Consider the following 25,220-nt stretch of genomic DNA (forward strand, 5'->3'; position numbering starts at 1 on the left):
AGGATTTAAATACTGTGATTTCAATATCAATCAAAACAAAATTTTCCGAATTTTTTAAAAATGAAGTTTTCAAACATAACATTGCAGTATTTTAAACAGTTTGTGAAAATGACCATACTGCCAAAAGCAATATATAAATTCAATGCAATTCCCATCAAAACACCATCACTATTCTTCACAGAACTAGAAAAAACAATCTTAAAATTTATATGAAACCAGAAAAAGAGCCCACATAGCCAAAACAGGACTAAGTACAAAGAACAAATCTGGAGGCATTACATTACCCAACTTCAAACTATACTACAAGGCTATAGTTACCAAAACACCATGGTACTGGTGTAAAAATAGGCATGTAGACCAATGGAACAGAATAGAGGATCCAAAAATAAAGTCAAGTACTTATAGTCAACTGATCTTCAACAAAGCAAAGAAAAACATAAAGGGGGGAAAGGACACCCTATTCAACAAATGGTGTTGGGATAATCGGCAAGTCACATGTAGAAGAATGAAACTGAATCCTCATCTCTCACCTTATATGAAAATCAACTCAAGATGGATCAAAGACTTAAATCTAAGATCTAGAAACACAAAAATTCTAGAAGATAATGTTGGAAAATCTAGACATTGGCTTAGGCAAAGACTTCATGATCAAGAACCCAAACGCAAAGGCAACAGAAACAAATAATTAGATGGGATTTAAATAAATTAAAGTCTTCTGCACAGCAAAATAAATAATCAGCAGAGTAAACCAACAACCCACAGAGTGGGAGAAAATACTTGCAAACTATGTATCCAACAAAGGACTAATATCCAGCATCTACAAGGTACTCAAATCAGCAAGTAAAAACAAATAGGCCAGGTGCAGTGGCTCACACCTGTAATCTCGGCACTTTGGGAGGCTGAGGTGGGTGGATCATGACGAGGTCAGGAGTTTGAGAACAGCCTGGCCAACATGGTGAAAGCCCGTCTCTACTAAAAATACAAAAATTAGCCAGCCTTAGTGGCATGTGCCTGTAATCCCAGCTACTTGGGAGTCTGAGGCAAGAGAGTTGCTTGAACCTGGGAGGTGGAGGTTGCAGGGAGCTGAGATCATGTCACTGCACTTCACCCTGAATGACAGAGTGAGCCTCTGTCTCAACAAATAAATTTAAAACAAATAATCCTATCAAAAAGTAAGCTAAGGACATAAATAGAGAATTCTCAAAACAAGATATACAAATGGCCAACAAACATGAAACAATGCTTCACATCACTAATTATCCTGGAAATGCAAATCAAAACCACAATGCGATACCACCTTACTCCTGCAAGAATGGCCACAATTAAAAAATAAAAATTAATAGTTGTTGTCATGGATGCGGTGAAAAGGAACACTTTTACATTGCTGGTGGGAATGTAAACTAGTACAACTATGGGAAACAGTATGGAGACTCCTTAATGAACTACAAGTTGATCTACCATTTGATCCAGCAACCCCACTACTGGGTATCTACTCAGAGGAAAAGAAGTTATTTGTTTATAGCAGCACAATTTGCATTTGCAAAAATATGGAACCAGCCTAAATGCCCATCAACCAATGAGTGGATAAAGAAAATGTGGTATACGTATACCATGGAATACTAATCGGCCATAAATAGGAATGAAATATGGCCTTCACAGCAACCTGGATGGAGTTGGAGGCCATCATCCTAAGTGGAGTAACTCAGGAATGGAAAGCCAAATATTGTATGTCCTGACTTACATGTGGGAGCCAAGTTATGAGGCCGCAAAGGCATTAGAACAATATAATGGACTCTGGGGGCTCAGCGGGGAGGGTGGGAGGGGGATGAGGGATAAAAGACTACACATAGGGTACAGTGTACACTGCTCGCATGATGCGTGCACCAAAATCTCAGAAATCACCACTAAAGAACTTATTCATGTAATCAAATACCATCTGTTTCCCCCAGACTACTAAAGCAATAATAAAACATTTGGAAATGCTACCTTATATAATATTTTAGCAATAATAAATCACAGTATATATTTATCTCCAAAGGTAGCACTTGTAGCATTTATCAATAATTGACACATTATTATGCATCAGATGATCAGATGTGTAACATTGAGGAAATATAAAATATATGTGCTAACAAGGTCAACAGGATATTTGTTGAGGCAAAGCTTCATTACTTAGTATTGCCAAAAATAACAGTTGAAAATGAGAGGCTTTGAGTGGCAGGAGACATATATTATCTGAAGAAGTATACATAAAGAGAGAGACAACAGATTCTGCAATGAGATGCTGGAAATTGACAAGCATAAACTACGTGTACTTCAGTCTGCCTAAATAATTGCTTTGACTTTTATTGGAGTTTATTTTCCTAAGGCATGTAGAATAGTCTGGTATTCTCTTTGAGAGCCCTTTATTGTGAATGGGCATGGAGATAACTTTCTCCCCTGCCATGTGTTTTGTGTAAGAAAAACAGTAAAAAGGGGATAACAATATAATTCACATTGATTTCCATATGAATATGGATGTATGTATCTATATTTGCGTGCATATATTGCATATGACTATGCATATATTATATATGCATATAGATGCATAAGTAAATGAATATATGCATATCCATATGAATCTAATAACAAGGTTACTGTGAATGAGGTTAGTGAGGGAAGGCTGCACGTGTTGTGAGTGTGTGCCCAGTTCTAGATGATGCCCTTCGTGAGCAGCCATGAACCATCCACGTGGTCATAGGTGGCTGGCTTGATTGGGAGGAAAACATTTTACTATTTATATACTTTTTAATTATTTGAATTATGTGAATATATTAGCTATTTAAAGTAATAAATGAAAAAGTAAATGGAATCATAATAAATGTCTGGAGGAGAGAAAGTACGGGACTTTGAGAGCAGAAATTAAAATTGCCTGTTTACATCTGCCTGATATCGCAACTAATATTTTTCATTAAGAGAAATACTTATATAAACTCTTGTCATTATAAATTTATTCTTTTTCTTAGTTTCTTTCTTTCATAAAGGTATACATCAAAATAGCCTTTTTATGATTGTTTCAACTTGTACATGAAATTATTTCACAGGCGAATAGTAGAAATTGCTAAACTATTTGTAAATGATATAAAAGTTTTTTTTTCAATAAGCGTGTAAGCTGCAGTCTTGTGTTCAAAATAAGATTTTATAATCTCTCTTTTTTTCAAATATTTGCCTGAATTTTTGGGTATCTCAGAGAAATTACATTAAGCATTAAAGTCAGATGCTTCTTATGAACAATCATTTTCCTCTAAAGGCAAGCTAAACTATCTTGAAATTTGAAATGATCAATTTGTTTTCCATTTTATGCAAATCCTGCCTCAATTGTCAGCCCAGCAGACGTGTATTAAAAGGATATTAAATCCAAAAATATTGAAACCACATTATTTAAACATTACTTGAGGAAGTGCATTGTGTTCTAATTTCCCTCCAATTGCAAAATAAATGTGTCAGTTGAGAAAAGCTAGGCTATGCTGTGATAACGCACAACCTGAAACTCTTAATGATCTAAAAGAGCTAAGGTTTATTTCTTGATTATACTTCCTCTCTGTTTCTGAACAACTAGGGGCTAAGATCCAAATCTTTACTCCAAGCTGGGTTTCTCAACAGTGGCACTACTGCCAATTTGGGCTGGATGATTTTTATCACCCCAGGGTCAGAGAAAGGTTGAGGAGGCTATTCTGCACATTGTGGGATATTCAGTGCAGATGTAGCTCCTACTCTCTAGATGCAGGTAGCATCCTTCTCATCTCAATCCAACCAAGAAATGTCTCCAGAGATTGCAATCATCCCCTGAGGGGGCAAAATCGCCCACATTGAGAACCAGTACTCTTCAAAACATTGCCAGTTGTCCAGTTAGAGGGAAAAGGCAAGTGGAGAACCACATGTTGATGCTTCAGACTCTGTCAGGAAGTGACTCATACCACTTCTCATATTTGGTTGGTCAAAACGTGGTCATACTTAATTTCCAGGAGTTAGAGAAGTACAATCTCTCCATCCTGTTACGGGGATAATAAAGCAATGTCAGGGGGCCAGTACTAATTATTATCACAGTAGTATTGTATGTTTTCATGGGAAAATGAATACCTTTTACTTCTCAAAAAATAGTGTATTTTCAACAATAGATCATTGATGCTAATTATTAATAGTTTCAGGATAAATATATATTAAAATAGCAACTATTTGTCACGTCTTTGAGAATATATTAAAAATAATTATTAAAAAACTAGCTGGCACACTTGCAAGATCAGATTTTATAAATGTATACTACATCATCCTCAATACATTTTGTGTTGAGTGTTTACCATATACGGAGCTGCCCTAAGGCCTAAGGTTTACAAAAAGAAAGAAGGGAAGAATATACTTTTTTTTGAGTTTTTTCCTAGGTGACTTTTGCAAATGACATATTATTTAATTCCCTCAACATTCTTTTGAGAGAAGTATCATTGCATACCTTATACCATTGAACAATTTATGGGCCAGAGAGCATTAGTCTGTGCCCACGTTCATTCAGGCGGTAAGAAACAGACTCTGGATTTAGAACTTTGTACCCAACTCTGTCCTCTCTCCATTGTATAACATCTTTGCTTTGCAGTCTCCAAAACCAAGGACTTAATAGTTTATATAAATATAGCATAAATGCAAAAAAACTCTAGCAACAAAAGATTTAGAGGAATTATCTTCTTGTATTTGAAGTTATACCAGAAATTAGCAGAATTTAGTTTCTTAAGTTTCTTAAAGTCAGTTTGAATATTGAATACCACTGAGTAAAATCTTCATCTTAAAAGTTTAGACAGACTGTATAATTATAATTTATAATTTACTTTCTTGTTACTTGAATTAAATGTAGACTGTGTTAAAACCCATAAAACATAATAAGGTATAATCACATTGTCTACTGTCTTTTTTAAGACAGGAAATAAATGTTATAATAGGTCATAACATTATTAAATAAACTGACAATTTATTTAAAAAATTGTCTTTATATCATATGATATTAATTGTCAACTTTACTGGGTTAAGTGGTGACCGGATAGTTGGTTAAACATTATTTTTGGAGGAGATTATCATATGAATGAGTGGATTGAGTGAAGAAGATCCACGCTTACCAATGTAGGGTGGTCATCCAATCTGTTGTGAGCTTGAACAGAACAAAAAGGCAGCAGAGGAAGGGTGAATTGAATTCTCTCTTTGGCTTGGACATCCATCTTCTCCTGCCCTCAGACATTGGAGCTCCTTGTTTTGGGGACTTTGGGCTCAAAGTGAATTACACTACCAGGTTCCCTGGTTCTCCATCTTACAGACAACTCATCATGAGACTTCTGGGACTTTTAAACCTCCATAAATGCCTGAGCCAATTCCCATAATAAATCTCCTTTCATATATCTATTTATATCACATTGGCTGTGTTTCTCTGGAGAATCCTGACTAATACAATCGTCTTATTTTAGCTAAAGGACTCTTGTGAATTAGGTGTAGCAGAATGAATGTTATACTTCTTGTTTGGAGATGGTAAAACTCATTTCCAAGAACATAAGAGCCTGGACCAAGGTGGCACAGGTAGGGGAATCAGGAACTGGAACTGAAATCCCCTGACAGGGTTTCATGCACTTTTCATGAACCATTTACACGAGTCACCTGGGAAAGAACTTTCATGCTATCATACTAAATCCTACTTTTTTTTTTCACATATCAAAAAATTTTGGATTCTTCTTGGCAAGTAAATAAACATTGTCAAATCAGGTAATTTCTTTAAGGACTTGATCAATCACAGAGTATAACAGTCTGTCATTATTAAGCCCTCTCTTAACAGGTCCAGAAAAAGGAACCACCATGATACTTCTATTAGTGAGCAGTCTCCAGAGAAACAGAAGCAATAGGAGACATATCTACATATATTCCTCTCTATATTTTCTGTATTATGAGGGTATTTCTAGAAGCAATGATCATTTGAATTAGTAGACTGTGTAAAGAAGATCTACCCTTACCAAAGTAGGTGTCCATCATCCAATCCATTGAGGAGCTGAATAGAACAAAAAGGCATATATAAAGATATATCAAGGAAGTGATGTATTTTAATGCATTGGCTTGCACAATCATAGAGGCTGAGAAATCCCATGACCGGCTGTCTGTAAGCTGCAGACTCAAGAAAGCTGATGGCTTAGTTTGAAGGCCTAAGAGCTGTAGAGCCCATGGTATAGATTTTCACCCACACCTGAAGGCCTGAAAGTCTGCAGTGCTGAGGGAAGAAGGGGATCAATGTCTCAGTTCAAGACTTCATTTGATGTTCCTCTTTTCTCAACAGATTGGCTGATGCCTGCTCACATTGGGGAGGGCCATTTGCTTTACTCATGTACGAATTCAAATGTTAATCTCTTCCAGAAATACCCTCACAGACTCATACAGAAATAACATTTAACCAGTTACCTGGGCATCCCATGGCCCAGTTAATTTGGCACATACAATTAGCCATCACAATACTCTAACAGCAATATGGCCCTCATCTGGGAATCCTTTAGGTTCAGATATATCACACAGTTTGGCATACTAATTACTTATTTGCAAGCATCATATTCAGAGACTGATTTGTGTATTCGAGTTGACCTGAGAGCTACTCTGGAAAACAGTTTGGCAGTTCCTCAAAAAGTTAAATACAGAGTTACCATAAGACATAGCCATTCTATTCCTAGGGACAGTTGCCCTTCGTATCTGTGGGTTCTGCATCCATAGATTCAACCAACCTCAGATCAAAAAATATTGTTTTAAAAAAGAATCATTGTTTCTAGACTGAACAGGTATAGACTTTGTTTTCTTGTCATTATTCCCTAAATAATGCAGTATAACAACTATTTACATATGACTTACATTGTATTAGGTATTATAAGTAATCCAGAGATGATTTAAAGTATATGAGAGGACATGCATAGGTTATATACAAATACTACATCATTTTATATAAGGGACTTCAGCGTCCATGGATTTTGGTATCTGGTGGGGTCCTGGGTTTAACCAAGTCCTCATGGATACCAAGAGATGACTATATATATATTCAAGATAATTGAAAAAAAAGTGCATACAAAAACATGAACATAAATATTCATAGCAACATTATTCAAAACTGTGAAAAAGTAGAAACAACCTATATTTTTATCCATGAATTAATGGATACAAATGTATATCTACACAGTAGAATATTATTTATTATTTGGCCATAAAAAAGAATAAAATACCAATACATGCCACAACATAGATGAATCTGGAAAACATGTTATGTAAGAAAAGTCATACAGACACCTACTATATGATTTCATCATATGAAATATTGACGGTTGGCAGATCCAGGGAGAAAAAGTAGACTACTGTTTGCCAGGGGCTAGGGGAAAAAGGGAATGGGAAGTGGCAGATAAAGGGGAGGAGTTTTGGGGGAGCATCATGAAAATATTCTGTAATTAGATAGTGGTGATGGTTGTGAAACTTTGTGACTATAGTGAAAAAAAAAACACTGGAAAGGGTCAATTTTATGGTATGTGCATCAATACAAATTATTAATAAATGACTAACCTGAGAACAGTGGCTACAGATTTAGAGAAAATGAGATCATGAAAGTGTTAAATGATGTGATCATTTTTTCTGTCATATATGCATTTTATTGGACATGGATTAAAAACTTGAAAGAGGTTCTGAGTACCTTTTATTTTCTATCAACACTTGGGGAAACCCTTTATGAACAGATTTGCAACAGTTAAGGACCTTTGATGGCTAATAAGTGAGATTGACTCATCTAATTTAAGTAAAAGAGAAGTTTACGGAAAATAGAGACGCTCACAAAATTGACAGAAAAATCTGAACAATCAGGCCTTGGGGAAGAGAGAAAGTTGGGGAACTTCCAACATCAGTAACTTATGTCGATCTTTTCTTTGGAGCAGGTTCAACCTGTTCCCTTTTCTCACTCAAACCAATGATCTACCATATTACTGAACCAACCTATTAGTACAGAAGCATAGAAATAAAGAAAAACATAATTTCCCTTGCAAAACATGCCCAACTCTCCAGAATGTGATGATCTTTTTACTTGATACAGTAAGATGCTAGTGATGATAATAACAGCATAAATATATGTCTCAAAATGTGTGATTCCTTGTAGACCCAGCTTGGCTTTTCACTGATGTCTTCTGCTGGAGTTGTGCCTGATTTTATTACCAATATTTTAGCCAAATCCACTGGGGAATGAAATAATTCTTATTTTGTTTTTGGGCTAGCAACCACTTAATAACTTGTGGGATATATATATATATATGTATATATATCGTATAGGGTATATATATAATATATATAACATATACTTATAATGTATAAGTTACGTTAGTATAACTTATACTGTTGGCTTATGGGACCTGACAATTTATTATGTGTTTTTTTAAAATTTATTTTCTGTTTTATGCAAGCTTATTGAGGCAGGAAAAATTTCATATAATACCACAATATTTTTTAAAAAATTGTTGAAATAATTAATGAATAATTCTAGGGAAATATGTATTCTCCCTTCGAGGTAAAAAATATTATTTCTATTTATAGATGAGGGGAATTTGGGGCTTAGAAAGACTTGTCTATATTTACAAATGTATTAAATGCAAGTGCTAAATTTCAGATATAGGAAATTTGACTCTAGGGCCTTAACATTTTTAAAATTACAAATACTTCCTCTTTAATATGATGCTGAACATATGCCAGATGCTTCATAAATACCTTTTGAGTTGAACAGAATGACTTCATATGATTATCAATCAGAATACTCATTAATTTGACAATTACCATCATTCTGAATAAACAAGTTTGCAAGCCCTATGGGGTCCTTTAATGATATGGTCCTTTTATTTCTCTGTATCCGTCAATATGCTGCCAAAATGAAAGTTCTCTTTCCTGAAAAGAGCAGTAGCTGGTGGCAATGATCTTTCAACAATATTTTAGAGGGAAAAAATTTATCACTAGCAAAACAAACACTTTTTCATTGGAAACTGCAAAAGCCAGATCACATTCCCTAGACACAGCAGGTGGTTTCTAGACACTTAGAGTCAATAAGCTTCAAGAATAGCAAACAGCAGTGCATCTCCCAAAATTCAGCTCCTATTGGCAGCAGAAAAGAAATTAGTTGCTTCGAGTACCTAGGGGTAAAACAAAACCCAGTACTTACCAGTTTTCTAGGCTCATAGTCTCTACCTGTGACAACAAAGAATAAACACCACCAAAAGCAAGTGTTAAACCAAACACCGCATGTTCTTGCTCATAGGTGGGAACTGAACAATGAGAACACTTGGACACAGGATGGGGAGCATCACACAATGGGGCCTGTCGTGGGGTGGGGGGAGGGGGGAGGGATAGCATTAGGAGATATACCTAATGCAAATGACAAGTTAATGGGTGCAGCACACCAACATGGCACATGTATACATATGTAACAAACCTGCATGTTGTGCACATGTACCCTAGAACTTAAAGTATAATAAAAAATAAAAAAAGAAAGAAAGAGCAGCAGTGAGACTGAAGGGAGGGAAATACATGAAGTGTTTTGGGAGAGAGAATGTGAGGAAAACACAGGTACTCTGAGTAAAAGGCTTTGAAATAAGTATTTGAACCCATGTTCACAAGTTAAAAAAGAAATATCATAATCAAGTAGAAGCCCCACTTATCACAGGGTACAAATTTAAAGTTTTGTATTAGCTGTTGTTGAAATGACCTCAGATTATTTTTAATTATGTTTACAGATAAAACATCTGTTTCAAGATTGTGATGATTGTCATAATAAGGAGATTATTTTGTTTGTTTTCTTTCAACTTCATCACAAAACATAAGTGCTCACCATCATAGGAGCATCATACATTGAAACCTCCATTATATTTCTTAGACCCTACTTTTGAAGAATGTGCACAGACTTCACATTGAACGTTGCTTCCCCTATCTCCCTATCTTTATCACTTTAAATTGATTTCTTGCTATTATTCCATTTGTAGATTTTCAGGCATCGAACTTAGCTTGCAGAACTCTTGAGTTAACTTCAACCACATACATTGAAGCTAAACCTATAGTTTTCATTAAGGAGACAAAAACCATACCAGTAATTTGAAAATAATTATTAAATAGTATAATCAGGCTAACTACTAAGACAGAGTAAAGGGAATCTGAGAGAATGCTGGAATACCGTATGCAGGATTAGGGGAATGTACTCAAGAAAGGAACAAATTTCAAAGAGGTGCCTAACAATATGGCTGAGATTGAGTATTCAGGGAAAAGCAATGGCTGTGGAACCCTGAATGGTGGAGAAGTTTGCTAGGATGTCACAGGCCAAGACTTGTGAGGAGGAAAACACTCACTGGAGTTCCAGGGAAATTTTCTAGGTATCTTTCCATTCCAGTTCTAGTAAAAAGTGCTAGGAAACAGCCTACTAAGTTGGTGGCAAAACTGCCTGGGAAGCTTCCCATTGGGGTGTTAGCTAGACTCTTTAGGATACTGCCCAATGGGGTGAGGTGAGACTCTCTAGAGAGCTGTTGCTGAGATGTTGGTGAGAAGAGTTTGAAGTTCAAGACCTACCAATTTAGAGGGTCTCAGTGGAAATCTCAGGTTTTCTGTTGAACCACAAGTAGGTTCTAACAAACACAGATGGCCCAGATTTTTGCAATTAGCTGACAAGGCATTTCCAAATTTGGGATGGTGCATGGATGAATAGAATTTAAGCAAAAAATAACAGTCTTAATGGGATGAGGGGACAATATTTGGAGTTTGGGTCTACCAGATGACTAGAAATTGAAAATAATATTATTACAATTACTTTCTATCTTTTTAATAATTAAGAAAGTATTATACCATCTGTGTCAGTTATCAAAATCCATCCTTCCTTGCTCTGCATTATGGTACTGGAGGTGGACCTTGAAAATATTTTTTCTTTGCCAACTGGCACAAGGTTAGGCCTTGTCAGTAAAGTGGACTGAAAGTACGTTGTAAGAAGAAGGGGTTTCACTAGTACGTCCTTATGTTTTTCGTTTTACTTCTAGAAGATGTAGCCAGTAGGATGCTCAGCTACTCTAGGTGACTCAATGATATATATACACTCTGGTAGAAATGAACCTAGGTGAGGTATATACCCTAGTACTAAGGAAAAAATAAACATAGAACCACATTAGCAAAGACTAAAACTAAACTTCCATAAAACCAGGGTACAAAGACAAATATTATTAGAGGAAGAAAACAAAATCCAAAGTTTCTATAATGCATCATCCACAATATATTACATCCTTTATCAAAAGTTACTAGACAAACCAAAAAACCTCAACAATTCAATGTTACCATAATCTAGAGACAAAAAGTCAACAGAAGCAGAATCAGAGACGACCCAGATGTTGCAATTTACTGATGAGAACTTTAAAACAGCTATTATAAATATTTCAAATAATATAGAAGAACATTGAATGGGTAAACAAACAAAAAGTAGACTCAAAGATGACCCAGATGTTGCAATTTATTGATGAGAACTTCAAAACAGCTATTATAAATACTTCAAATAATATAGAACATTGAATGGGTAAACAACTGCAGGACATTATTAGAGATATACGAACACGCAAAAACATTAGAAATTTTAAAACTGAAAAATTTACAGTATCAGCAGTAAGTTTACTCAACAAAATTTAGGGCAGATTAGACACACAAAAGAAAGAATCAGTAAACTTGAATATTGACTAATGCAACTATATTGTATAAATTAATTATATATTATACTCTATAGGTAAATTTTATCTATACATGTTTACTCATAAAAATGTAGATATAAATATATAAATTTTATAAAATTATATAAATTCAAGCACACAGAGATAATATATTCACAAACAATAATTTGTAGCTTTGTGGCCTTTGTAACTATAACAAGTGGTCAAATGTATACAAAGCTGGAATTTCAGAAAGATAGGAAATAGAAAATGGAGAAAAAATTTTTTCAAACTGGGAAAATATGACAAATAGATTCAACAAGCTCAGTGAAACTCAAATAGATTGAATACAGAGAGAATATAAGAATGTCATATTAAAATAGCTGAAGATCAAAACTATAGCGAAACACTTGGAAGTAGCAAGAGGTAAAAAGAACATATCACCTATGGGGAACAGTACAAAGAATTATGTTTGACTTGTCATACAAAAAATGGAAGCCAGAAAAAAATTGAATTATATCTTTAAACTGCTAAAATAAAAAGTAAAACTGTCTACCTAAAATTTTGGTGAAATTACCTTTCAAAAATGAAGGCCATGGGAACATTTTTAGATAGATGAAATTTGAGAATTACAAATGCATTTCAAAAAATGTTACAGAAAGTTAACATGAAAAGAAAAATGTCAGAAAAGAAGACTGGATCTAGAGGAAGAAATAAATAGTATTTGAAATGGTAAATATTTAGATGAATGTAAAAATTATCATCATGTGATTTTAGTCTCTTTAAGTGTAATTGACTATTTAAAGCAAAAACAACAAAGTATTATGGGGATTATAACATATGTAGAAGTAAAATGTATGAAAATAAGATCCAGAATATGGCAGGGAAAATAGAAGTATAATGTTACATGGTTCTTACACTATATATCTCAAAAGGTATAGTGTTTGTTAAAGGTAGAATAAAAGTTCTATCTATCTATCTATCTATCTATCTATCATGTAAGCACTAGAAACTTCCCTGAAAACAAAAAAAAAGGTATATTACTAGTAAGTGAACACTGGAGTTAAAATTAAGTCCTCAATTTATCCAAAAGAAGGCAGAAAACAAAGAATAAAGATAATGAAGATCAAATGGGATGGGTAGAAAATAAATATCAAGAGAGCAAATTGAAATATAATCATATTAGTAATTACATTACTTGTAAAAAAATCTATAAATCCAATTAAGATGCAGAAATTGTTAGATTGGATACAAAAATGCAAAATCCAACTGCTGCCTACAAGAAACTCACTTTATATATAAAGTCACAGTTATGAATGAAAGTAAAGGATAGAAAAGGATACACAAAATGAACCTGGAGTGCTTACATTAGTACTGGAGAAAGTAAATTTCAGAACAAAGAACATTAGCAGAGATTAAAAGGTAAGTTTCATTGTGATAAGTCAATTCATCAAGAAAACATCATAACACTATGTATGAATAAAATATGGATTTTTTGAAATATTTTACAAATTATGAGGAGTGCATGTAACACTAAAAATACAAAGAAAAGTAGAGAGAAATTAAAGAAACTAAACAAAATTAAAGAAACTAAACAAAACTAAACAAAGAAACTAAACTAGCTTCCTAGTTTTATGGAATGGAAGACTCAATATTATTGACATGTCAATTATCTGAAAATTGATCTATGGATTCAAAGCAATCCTATTCAAAATGCAAGCAGAACTTTTTGTAGAAATCAACAAGCAAATGCTAAAATTAATATGAAAATGTAAAAAATCTAGACTTTCCAAATAACTTTCTAAAGAAGAATAAAATTGAAGAACTTCGGCTGTATAATTTGAGGATTAATTCTAAAGTGATTAGCATCTAGACTGTGTGGCATTGGTTTAAGGGTAGTACAGATAAATGGAATATGATAGACCCATACATGCATGGTTAGTTGATTTTTGAAAAATATGCCAATTAAATTTAATAAGGAAGGATCGTATTTTCTTAAAAGCATTATGCTAAATGAAAGACTTTAGACACAAAATAACTTTTTGAGTTTGTGGTGTCAAAGTCAAAATATAAAGATTCATCTCTAAATTTAAAAATTACAACTCAACTAGTCTGGTCAAATATATATAGTCATGTAACAGCCACCACAATCATAAAATACAACATTTCCATTGTGAAAGTCCATCATACGACTTGGGTCGTTCTTGTCATATCCAACTAAAGCAGAATCAAGAGGCCCGGAGGAAAAAGCACTCAAGGTATACAACATCACGCCTAGCATGTAATTCTCTCTGCAAGCCCAGCTTCTGAAATTCCTTGTAATAACCTGAAACCAGTTTTATATAATAGCTACTAAAACAAGCTGCTGAGACTTTAAGATTAGCTTTACCCACTGCGATCACTCACCATTCAGAGCTTGCCTCCTCCTCAAAATTTTACTAGTGTCAACATACTTTCCTTTAAAACAACATGTAACATTTCTTTCTAATAAAATTCGCCACCTTCTCTTTGTTTTTGGGCAAACCAAATTGTACACTTATATTGTGGATTGTTAAAAGTAATTTACACCTCATTCTGTATTCCAGCCTCGGCCAAAGAGGGACACTCTGTCTCAAAAAAAGAAAAAAGTAATTTATAACTCATTAAATTTGTAATCATATAATGTAATTTGCCACATTGACAGAATAAGGAAGAAAAACTGTGGATGTTGCAGTAGATGCAAACAGAAAAAAAAATAACAGATTTGATAAAATTTACTACCCATTGATGGTAAAAACTTCCAGCAATCTGGGAATAGAGCAGAATGTCCTCATTCTGATAAAAAGGCATCTACAATAACCTATAGTTGATCTCAGTTTTAATAGTGAAGTTTTAAATGCATTTTTCTTAAGATCAGAAAAAAGGCAAGGATGATTTCACATTGTATTTTTTAAATTATACTTTAAGTTCTAGGGTACATGTGCACAACGTGCAGGTTTGTTACATATGTATACATGTGCCATGTTGGTGTGCTGCACCCATCAACTCGTCATTAACTTTAGGTATATTTCCTAATGCTATCCCTCCCCTCTCTCCCCCATCCCACGACTGGCCCCAGTGTGTGATGTTCCCAATCCTGTGTCCAAGTGTTCTCATTGTTCAATTACTACCTATGAGTGAGAATATGCAGTGTTTGGTTTTCTGTCCTTGTGATAGTTTGCTCAGAATGATGATTTCCACCTTCATCCATGCCCCTACAAAGACATGAACTCATCCTTTTTATGGCTGCATAGTATTCCATGGTGTATATGTGCTACATTTTCTTAATCCAGTCTATCAATGATAGACATTTGGGTTGGTTCCAAGACTTTGCTATTGTGAATAGTGCCGCAGTAAACATATGTGTGCATGTGTCTTTATAGCAGCATGATTTATAATCCTTTGGGTATATACCCAGTAATGGGATGGCTGGGTCAAATGGTATTTCTAGTTCTAGATCCCTGAGGAATCGCCACACTGACTTCCACAGTGGTTGAAGTAGTTTACACTCCCACCAACAGTGTAAAAGTGTTCCTATTTCTCCACATCCTCTCCAGCACCTGTTGTTTCCTGACTTTTTAATGATCGCCATTCTAACTGGTGTGAGATGGTATCTCATTGTGGTTTTGATTTGCATTTCTCTGATGGCCAGTGATGATGAACATTTTTTCATGTGTCTTTTGGCTGCATAAATGTCTTCTTTTGAGAAGTGTCTGTTCATATCCTTCGCCCACTTTTTGATGGGGTTGTTTGATTTTTTCTTGTAAATTTGTTTAAGTTCTTTGTAAATTCTAGGTATTAGCCCTTTGTCAGGTGGGTAGATTGCAAAAATTTTCTCCCATTCTGTAGGTTGCCTGTTCAGTCTGATGGTAGTTTCTTTTGCTGTGCAGAAGCTCTTTAGTTTAATTAGATCCCATTTGTTAATTTTGACTTTTGTTGCCATTGCTTTTGGTGTTTTAGACATGAAATCCTTGCCCATGCCTATGTCCTGAATGGTATTGCCTAGGTTTTCTTCTAGGATTTTTATGGTTTTAGGTCTAACATTTAAAGTCTTTAATCCATCTTGAATTAATTTTTGCATAACGTGTAAGGAAGGGATCCAGTTTCAGCTTTCTATATATGGCTACCAGTTTTCCCAGCACCATTTATTAAATAGGGAATCCTTTCCCCATTGCTTGTTTTTGTCAGGTTTGTCAAAGATCACATGGTTGTACATGTGTGGTATTATTTCTGAGGGCTCTGTTCTGTTCCATTGGTCTATATCTCTGTTTTGGTACCAGTACCATGCTGTTTTGGTTACTGTAGCCTTGTACTGTAGTTTGAAATCAGGTAGCGTGATGCCTCCAGCTTTGTTCTTTTGGCTTAGGATTGTCTTGGCAATATGGGCTCTTTTTTGGTTCCATATGAACTTTAAAGTAGTTTTTTCCAATTCTGTGAAGAAAGTCATTGGTAGCTTGATGGGGATGGCATTGCATCTATAAATTACCTTGGGCAGTATGGCCATTTTCACGATATTGATTCTTCCTATCCATGAGCATGGAATGTTCTTCCATTTGTTTGTGTCCTCTTTTATTTCGTTGAGCAGTGGTTTGTAGTTCTCCTTGAATAGGTCCTCCTCATCCCTTGTAAGTTGGATTCCTAGGTATTTTATTCTCTTTGAAGCAATTGTGAATGGGAGTTCACTCATGATTTGTCTCTCTGTTTGTCTGTTATTGGTGTGGAGGAATGCTTGTGATTTTTGCCCATTGATTTTGTATCCTAAGACTTTGCTGAAGTTGCTTATCAGCTTAAGGAGATTTTGGGCTGAGATGATGGGGTTTTCTAAATATGCAATCATGTCATCTGCAAACGGGGACAATTTGACTTCCTCTTTTCCTAGGTAAATACCTTTATTTCTTTCTCCTGTCTGATTGCCCTGGCCAGAACTTCCAACACTATGTTGAATAGGAGTGGTGAGAGAGGGCATCCCTGTCTTGTGCCAGTTTTCAAAAGGAATGCTTCCAGTTTTTGCCCATTCAGTATGATATTGTCTATGGGTTTGTCATAAATAGCTCTTATTATTTTGAGATAGGTCCCATCAATACCTAATTTATTGAGAGTTCTTAGCATGAAGGGCTGTTGAATTTTGTTGAAGGCGTTTTCTGCATCTGTTGAGAAATCATGTGGTTTTTGTCTTTGGTTCTGTTTATATGATGGATTACGTTTATTGATTTGTGTATATTGAACCAGCCTTGCATCCCAGGGATGAAGCCCACTTGATCATGGTGGATAAGCTTTTTGATGTGCTGCTGGCTTAAGTTTGCCATTATTTTATTGAGGATATTTGTGTCAATGTTCATTAGGGATATTGGTCTAAAATTCTCTTTTTTTATTGTGTCTCTGCCAGGCATTGGCATCAGGATGATGCTGGACTCATAAAATGAGTTAGGGCGGATTCCCTCTTTATCTATTGATTGGAACAGTTTCAGAAGGAATGGTACCAGGTCCTCTTTTTACCTCTGGTAGAATTCGGCTGTGAATCCGTCTGGTCCTGGACTTTTTTTGGGTGGTAAGCTGTTAATTATTGCCTCATTTTCATAGCCTGTTATTGGTCTATTCAGAGATTCAACTTCTTCCTCGTTTAGTCTTGGGACGATGTACGTGTCGAGGAATTTATCCATTTCTTCTAGATTTTCTAGTTTCTTTGCATAGAAGTGTTCATAATATTCTCTGATGGTAGTTTGTATTTCTGTGGGATCGGTGGTGATATCCCCTTTATCATTTTTTATTGTGTCTACTTGATTCTTCTCTCTTTTCTTCTTTATTAGTCTTGCTAGCAGTCTATCAATTTTGTTGATCTTTTCAAAAATCAGCTCCTGGATTCATTGATTTTTTGAAGGGTTTTTTTGTGTCTCTATCTCCTGCAGTTCTGTTCTGATCTTAGTTATTTCTTGCCTTCTGCTAGGTTTCGAATGTGTTTATTCTTGCTTCTCTAGTTCTTTTAATTGTGATGTTATGGTGTCAATTTTAGATCTTTCCTGCTTTCTCTTGTGGGCATTTAGTGCTATGATTTTCCCTCTACACGCTGCTTTAAATGTGTCCCAGAGACTCTGGTATATTGTGTCTTTGTTCTCATTGGTTTCAAAGAACATCTTTATTTCTGCCTTCATTTCGTTATGTACCCAGTAGTCATTCAGGAGCAGGTTGTTCAATTTCCATGTAGTTAAGTGGTTTTGAGTGAGTTTCTTAATCCTGAGTTCCAGTTTCATTGCATTGTGGTCTGTGAGACAGTTTGTTATAATTTCTGTTCTTTTACATTTGCTGAGGAGTGCTTTACTTCCAACTATGTGGTCAATTTTGGAATAAGTGTGATGTGGTGCTGAGAACAATGTATATTCTGTTGACTTGGGGTGGAGAGTTCTGTAGATGTCTATTAGGTCCACTTGGTGCAGAGCTGAGTTCAATTCCTGGATATCCTTGTTAACTTTCTGTCTCGTGGAACTGTCTAATGTTGACAGTGGGGTGTTAAAGTCTCCCATTATTATTGCGTGGGAGTCTAAGTCTCTTTCTAGGTCTCTAAGGACTTGCTTTATGAATCTGGGTGCTCCTGTATTGGGTGCATATATATTTATGATAGTTAGCTCTTCTATTGAAGAGTTGAATTGATCCCTTTACCACTATGTAATGGCCTTCTTTCTCTCTTCTGATTTTTGTTGGTTTAAAGTCTGTTTTATCAGAGACTAGGAATGTAACCCCTGCTTTTTATTTATTTTCCATTTTCTTGGTAGCTCTTCCTCCATCCCTTTATTTTGAGCCTATGTGTGTCTCTGCAGGTGAAATGGGTTTCCTGAATACAGCACACTGATGGATCTTGACTCTATCCAATTTGCCAGTCTGTGTCTTTTAATTGGAGCATTTAGCCTATTTACATTTAAGGTAAATATTGTTATGTGTGAATTTGATCCTGCCATTATGATGCTGGCTGGTTATTTTGCTCATTAGTTGATGCAGTTTCTTCCTAGAATCGATGGTCTTTACAATTTGGCATGTTTTTGCAGTGGCTGGTACTGGTTGTTCCTTTCCATGTTTAGTGCTTCCTTCAGTAAGGCAGGCCTGGTGGTGACAAAAATCTCTCAGCATTTGCTTGTCTGTAAAGGATTTTATTTCTCCTTCACTTATGAAGCTTAGTTTGGCTGGATAGGAAATTCTGGGTGGAAAATTCTTTAAGAATGTTGAATATTGGCCCCCACTCTCTTCTGGCTTATAGAGTTTCTGCCAAGAAATCTGCTGTTAATCTGATGGGCTTCCCTTTGTGGGTAACCTGACCTTTCTCTCTGGCTGCCCTTAGCATTTCTTCCTTCATTTCAACTTTGGTGAATCTGACAATTATGTGTCTTGGAGTTGCTCTTCTCGAGGAGTATCTTTTTGGTGTTCTCTGTATTTCCTGAATGTGAATGTTGGCCTGCCTTGCTAGGTTGGGGAAGTTCTCCTGGGTAATATCCCGAAGAGTTTTTTCAAACTTGGTTCCATTCTCCCTGTCACTTTCAGGTAAACCAATCAGACATAGATTTGGTCTTTTCACATAGTTTCATATTTCTTGGAGGCTTTGTTCATTTCTTTTTACTCTTTTTTTCTCTAAACTTCTCACTTCTTTTCATTCATTTGATCTTCAGTCACTGATACCCTTTCTTCCTCTTGATCGAATCAGCTAATGAAGCTTGTGCATGCATCACATAGTTCTCCTGCCATGGTTTTCAGGTCCATCAGGTCATTTAAGGTCTTCTCTATGCTGTTTATTCTAGTTAGCCATTCGTCTAATCTTTTTTCAAGGTTTTTAGCTTCTTTGTGATGGGTTCGAACATCCTCCTTAAGCTCGGAGAAGTTTGTTGTTACTTATCGTCTGAAGCCTTCTCTCAACTCATCAAAGTCATTCACTGTCCAGCTTTGTTCTGTTGCTGGCAAGGAGTGGCATTCCTTTGGAGGAGAAAAGGCCCTCTGATTTTTATAATTTTCAGCTTTTCTGTTCTGGTTTCTCCCCATCTTTGTGGTTTTATCTACCTTTAGTCTTTGATGATGGTGACGTACAGATGGGTTTTTGGTGTGGATGTCCTCTCTGTTTGTTAGTTTTCCTTCTAACAGTCAGGATCCTCAGCTGCAGGTCTGTTGGAGTTTGCTGGAGGTCCACTCCAGATCCTGTTTGCCTGGGTATCACCAGCAGAGGCTGCAGAACAGCAAATATTGCAGAACAGCAAATGTTGCTGTCTGATCATTCCTCTGTAAGCTTCGTCGCAGAGGAGCACCTGGCCGTATGAGGTGTCAGTTGGCCCCTTCTGGGAGGTGCCTCCCAGTTAGGCTACTCAGGGGTCAGGGACCCACTTGAGGAGGCAGTCTGTCAGTTCTCAGATCTGAAGCTGCATGCTGGGAGAACCACTACTCTCTTCAAAGCTGCCAGACAGGGACGTTTAAGTCTGCAGAAGTTTCTGCTGCCTTTTGTTCAGCTATGCCCTGCCCCCAACATTGTTCTGGAGGTCTTATCAGTCAAAATAAAGAAATAAGAAGCATAAAGATTGAATTTAGCATCTTCCTATGACATAAAATCAACTTATAAAAGATAATTAAATTTGTGTATACTAGCAACAATGCATTGCTACATTGCATAGTACTATATAATACTACAGTACATTGTTGAGACAAATTTAAAAATCACTAAATAAATGGAGAAATATGCAGAGTACTCAGTTGGAAGTCTCAATGCTTAAGATGTAAATTCACTTCACATTTAGCTATAGAAGCAATGAAAATCCTATCACATTTCCAGAAAATAAAATTTTCTTTAAAGAATAAGCTGATACTTCAATGTATAGGAAAACAAAGTGGCCCAAGAAAAAACAAAATAATCTTGAAAAAGAAAAGAGATGATATATATTATCTGAGTCCAAGGCTTGCTTTAAGCTTACCAGTGATCTGGACAGTGTGGTATTACCATTATCACAGACAAATAGTTTAATGAAACATAATACAGTTACAGAAATAGATCCACAATATATGATGAAGTATGCTTTTTAAATGTGCCAATACCGTACCATGGGAAAAGGAAACCCTGTGAACAAATGTTTCTGAAACAACTAGATAACTATGGGGGAAAAGAAGAATGCTGACTGTTTTGAATAATATTCTCCAAAATTAAGACAGATTATAGAACTAATTATATAAGCAAAAAGAATAGGTTCTAAACTTTGTATTAGTACAATATTTCTTAGATAGGAAAATAAAACGGGCACTTAATGAAAAATTTTCTTTCTTTTTAATCATACTTTAAGTTTTAGGGTACATGTGCACAACGTGCAGGTTTGTCAACATGTCAACATTTGACATGTTGATGTGCTACACCCATTAACTCATCATTTAACAGGTGTATCTCCTAATGCTATTCCTCCCTCATCCCCCACCCCACAACAGGCCCCGGTGTGTGATGTTCCCCTTCCTGTGTCCATGTGTTCTCATTGTTCAATTCCTACCTATGAGTGAGAACATACAGTGTTTGTTTTTTTGTCCTTGAGATAGTTTGCAGAGAATGATGGTTTCCAGCTTCAGGCATGTCCCTACAAAGGACACGATCTCATCATTTTTTATGGCTGCATAGTATTTCATGGTGTATATCTGCCACATTTTCTTAATCCAGTCTATCATTGTTGGACATTTGGGTTGGTTCCAAGTTTTGCTATTGTGAATAGTGCCACAATAAACATAAGTGTGCATGTGTCTTTATAGCAGCATGATTTATAATCCTTTGGGTATATACCTAGTAATAGGAAAGCTGGGTCAAATGGTATTTCTAGTTCTAGATCCCTGAGGAATCGCCACACTGACATCCACAATGGTTGAACTAGTTTGCAGTCCCACCAACAGTGTAAAAGTGTTCCTATTTCTCCACATCCTCTCCAACACCTGTTGTTTCCTGACTTTTTAATGATCGCCATTCTAACTGGTGTGAGATGGTATCTCATTGTGGTTTTGATTTGCATTTCTCTGATGGCCAGTGATGATGAGCATTTTTTCATGTGTCCGTTGGCTGCATGAATGTCTTCTTTTGAGAAGTGTCTGTTCATATCCTTTGCCCACTTGTTGATGAGGTTGTTTGTTTTTTTCTTGCAAATCTGTTTGAGTTCATTGTAGATTCTGGATATTAGCCCTTTGTCAGATGAGTAGATTGCAAAAATTTTCTCCCATTGTGTAGGTTGCCTGTTCAATATGATGGTAGTTTCTTTTGCTGTGCAGAAGCTCTTGAGGTTAATTAGATCCCGTTTGTCAATTTTGTCTTTTGTTGCCATTGCTTTTGGTGTTTTAGACATGAAGTCCTTGCCCATGCCTATGTCCTGAATGGTATTGCCTAGGTTTTCTTCTAGGGTTTTTATGGTTTTAGCTCTAACATTTAAGTCTTTAATCCATCTTGAATTAATTTTTGTATAAGGTATAAGGAAGGAAACCAGTTTAAGCTTTCTACATATGGCTAACCAGTTTTCCCAGCACCATTTATTAAATAGGGAATCCTTTCCCCATTTCTTGTTTTTGTCAGGTTGGTCAAAGATCAGCTAGTTGTAGATATGCGGCATTATTTCTGAGGGCTCTGTTCTGTTCCATTGGTCTATATCTCTGTTTTGGTATCAGTACCATGCTGTTTTGGTTACTGTAGCTTTGTAGTATAGTTTGAAGCCAGGTAGTGTGATGCCTCCAGCTTTGTCCTTTTGGCTTACGATTGCCTTGGCAATGCAGGCTCTTTTTTGGTTCCATATGAACTTTAAAGTAGTTTTTTCCAATTCTGTGGAGAAAGTCATTGGTAGCTTGATGGGGATGGCATTGAATCTATAAATTACCTTGGGTAGTATGGCCATTTTCACAATATTGTTTCTTCCTATCCATGAGCATGGAATGTTCTTCCATTTGTTTGTATCCTCTTTTATTTCATTGAGCAGTGGTTTGTAGTTCTCCTTGAAGAGATCCTTCACGACCCTTGTAAGATGGATTCCCAGGTATTTTATTCTCTTTGAAGCAATTGTGAATGGGAGTTCACTCATGATTTGTCTCTCTGTTTGTCTGTTATTGGTGTATAAGAATGCTTGTGATTTTTGCACATTGATTTTGAATCCTGAGACTTAGCTGAAGTTGCCTATTAACTTAAGGAGATTTTGGGCTGAGATGATGGGGTTTTCTAGATATACAATCATGTCATCTGCAAACAGGGTCAATTTGACTTCCTCTTTTCCTAATTGAATACCCTTTATTTCCTTCTCCTGCCTGATTGCCCTGGCCAGAACTTCCAACGCTATGTTGAATAAGAGTGGTGAGAGAGGGCATCCCTGTCTTGTACCAGTTTTCAAAGGGAATGCTTCCAGTTTTTGCCCATTCAGTATGATATTTGCTGTGGGTTTGTCATAGATAGCTCTTATTATTTTGAGATAGGTCCCATCAATACCTAATTTATTGAGAGTTTTTAGCGTGAAGGGTTATTGAATTTTCTCAAAGGCCTTTTCTGCATCTATTGAGATGATCATGTGGTTATTGTCATTGGTTCTGTTTATATGCTGGATTATGTTTATTGATTTGCATATGTTGAACCAGCCTTGCATCCAAGGAATGAAGCCCACTTGATCATGGTGGATAAGCTTTTTGATGTGCTGCTGGCTTCAGTTTGCCAGTATTTTATTGAGGATTTTTGCGTCAATGTTCATCAGGGATATTGGTCTAAAAGTCTCTTTTTTTGTTGTGTCTTTGCCAGGTTTTGGTATTAGGATGATGCTGGCCTTATAAAATGAGTTAGGGAGAATTCTCTCTTTTTCTATTTATTAGAATAGTTTCAGAAGGAATGGTACCAGGTCCTCCTTGTACCTCTGGTAGAATTCGGCTGTGAATCCATCTGGTCCTGGACTTTTTTTTGTTGGTAAGCTATTAATTATTGCCTCAATTTCAGAGCCTGCTATTGGTCTATTCAGGGATTCAACTTCTTCCTGGTTTAGTCTTGGGAGGGTGTATGTTTTGAGGAATTTGTCCATTTCTTCTAGATTTTCTAGTTTATTTGCATAGAGGTGTTTATAGTATTGTGATGGTAGTTTGTATTTCTGTGGGATTGGTGGTGATATCCCCTTTTTCATTTTTTATTGTGTCTATTTGATTCTTCTCTCTTTACTTCTTTTTTAGTCTTGCTAGCGGTCTAGCAATTTTGTTGATCTTTTCAAAAAATCAGCTCATGGATTCATTGATTTTTTGAAGGGTTTTTTTTTGTTTCTATCTCCTTCAGTTCTGCTCTGATCTTAGTTGCTTCTTGCTTTCTGCTAGCTTTTGAAAGTGTTTGCTCTTGCTTCTCTAGTTCTTTTAATTGAGATGTTACGGTGTCCATTTTACATCTTTACTGCTTTCTCTTGTGGGCATTTAGTGCTGTAAATTTCCCTCTACACAGTGCTTTGAATGTATCCCAGAGATTATCGTCTATTGTGTCTTTTTTCTCATTGGTTTCAAAGAACATCTTTATTTCTGTCTTCATTTCGTTATGTACCCAGTGGTTATTCAGGAGCAGGTTGTTCAGTTTCCATGTAGTTGAGCAGTTTTGAGTGAGTTTCTTAGTCCTGAGTTCTAGTTTGATTGCACTGTGGTCCGTGAGACAGTTTGTTATAATTTCTGTTCTTTTACATTTGCTAAGGAGTGCTTTACTTCCAACTATGTGGTCAATTTTGGAATAGGTGTGGTGCTGAGTACAATGTATATTCTGTTGATTTGGGGTGGAGAGTTCTGTACATGTCTATTAGGTCCACTTGGTGCAGAGCTGAGTTCAATTCCTGGATATCCTTGTTAACTTTCTGTCTCGTGGAACTGTCTAATGTTGACAGTGGGGTGTTAAAGTCTCCCATTATTATTATGCGGGAATCTAAGTCTCTTTCTAGGTCTCTAAGGACTTGCTTTATGAATCTGGGTGCTCCTGTATTAGGTGCATATATATTTAGGATAGTTAGCTCTTCTTGTTGAATTGATCCCTTTACCATTATGTAATGGCCTTCTTTGTCTCTTTTGATCTTTGTTGGTTTAAAGTCTGTTTTATCAGAGACTAGGATTGCAACCCCTGCCTTTTTTTGTTTTCCATTTGCTTGGTAGATCTTCCTCCATCCCTTTATTTTGAGCCTATGTGTGTCTCTGCACGTGAGATGGGTTTCCTGAATACAGCACACTGATGGGTTTTGAATCTTTATCCAATTTGCTAGTCTGTGTCATTTAATTGGAGGATTTAGCCCATTTACATTTAAGGTTAATACTGTTATGTGTGAATTTGATCTTGTCATTATGATGTTAGCGCTTATTTTGCTCGTTAGTTGATGCAGTTTCTTCCTAGACTGGATGGTCTTTACAATTTGGCATGTTTTTGCAGTGGCTGGTACTGGTTGTTCCTTTTCATGTTTAGTGCTTCCTTCAGGAGCTCTTACAGGGCAGGCCTGGTGGTGACAA

The sequence above is a fragment of the Pan troglodytes genome, chromosome 3 (genome assembly GCF_028858775.2).
Source record: "Pan troglodytes isolate AG18354 chromosome 3, NHGRI_mPanTro3-v2.0_pri, whole genome shotgun sequence".
Lineage (NCBI taxonomy): Eukaryota > Metazoa > Chordata > Mammalia > Primates > Hominidae > Pan > Pan troglodytes.